We start from the raw sequence: 1,718 nt of genomic DNA, 5'->3' as shown, positions 1-1,718 counted from the left end.
ACAGAGTGGGAGAAATTTTGAACTTGCGGAAGTCCAAGACCCACAAACTGAATACAATGCAAGAAGACGTTCTTTATTGTGGCTCAGTGGTTATAAAGAGAAAAGTGACGAATCATAAACCCTCATCAAAGGCTTTTCTATAGTATGAACTCTATGTGATGGCGTGTCACCATGCAATTCGAATTGATCTCTTTGCACATGATGCGATAAGGAAGGAAACACAAGATGTTTTCGAGACTTGATTTAAGGTGAATACTTTGGTTGGTTACCTTGATCTTGTCGTAAAGGTTACATAAGATGTTTAAAACTTGGGCTTGTTATAGAGAGTTTGTGACAACCCAAATGCCTTTATCAATTCGTATGGTCTTTGCAATATAGCTTCTCATGAGGATGAGATTCGGCAAATGAATAATGAAACTTTCTCCTTGGGAAAAGTTTTGTTGATATTGTCAATGCTAAGAAGCCTAGCATGCTTGAAAGATCCCTTTTGTGATCTATATACGTCAAAGAGTTGGAACTTTGGGTTCAATCATGTAGTCTATCAAAATGGTATTATTCGAGTGTTGAGGTACCATTATGATACATGGAGTTTAGTGGGAGCTAAAGTAAGTTTCTTAGTCTAAATATATGCTTCACATATTAGTGACTAGAAATGTAGCAAAGGTGATATTTCTTAGTCTAAATATGTGTTTGACATATTAGTGACTAGAAATATTCTCGGGTGAATACTTGAGAGTAGCATGGCGTATATTAAATATCCGGATCTAATGAGATAGATCTCTATGGATATTAGCTTCATAGTCAAGAGACTTATGTGATAAGATTCTTAACTCGTTCAAGTTGTTGAACAATTAATATGATCTCTTGTTCTTCCGCTGCAGGATCTATTAAATATGCTAAAAGCTTCTCTCGTCGGGACTTATCATGTTGAGAATATGAGAAGTCATTACCAATCGTTTTCTAGTGAGTGTCACTAGATTATTATCAAGAGCATCCTTGAGTACTTGAAAAGCACTGAGGATTTACTCTTGTTGAATGGAGGAATTAATGAATTTCGTGTAAAAGGTTATACGATTATATTCCTATGCTTATAAGATGTTATGAGTCTCGTTAAGGAATGGTTAGCATGTAAGAGTGTTATGTGCATAAAGAATAATATGTATAAGAAGTTATACATATGTGTATAAGAAGTTATACATGTATAAAGCAAACATGTATGAAGATTCATACATAAAATATGTCATATGAAGTATGTGCATGTATAAGTGTTATACGTACAAATCATGAACGAAAGCTAAGTACATTACAACATCCGATGTTGTAAGAGAGATACTTGATAACCAGATTTTAATGGAACTAGAGTAGTTCTGTTAGCCGAATATCGTTCCCGAGAGACTGTGAAAATAGTGGGAGTGTTTGACTGGCTTTAGAACCAGTGTCTAAAAACTTGTTTAGACATGTACTTAGAAAGGCTCTATGTGATGAAAAGATTGCATATAACAAAGGAAAATTGCAATGGAAATTAGAGTGATGCAACTGTTGCTAATCCTCTAACCAAAGCCGTTGGCATAAGGTTGACATGATGGTTATGTCATCTCAATAAGATTGAGCAGTATACCTTAATTGCTGAAGATCGTTATGTAAATATTGGATAGAGTATTGATATTTACATAAGTGATGATCGCATTCATTGTTAGAGTTTCTTTAAGAATTCAATT

Source organism: Silene latifolia, chromosome 6 (assembly GCF_048544455.1).
Source record: "Silene latifolia isolate original U9 population chromosome 6, ASM4854445v1, whole genome shotgun sequence".
In the NCBI taxonomy this organism is placed as follows: domain Eukaryota; kingdom Viridiplantae; phylum Streptophyta; class Magnoliopsida; order Caryophyllales; family Caryophyllaceae; genus Silene; species Silene latifolia.
This window is presented reverse-complemented; position numbering follows the sequence as displayed.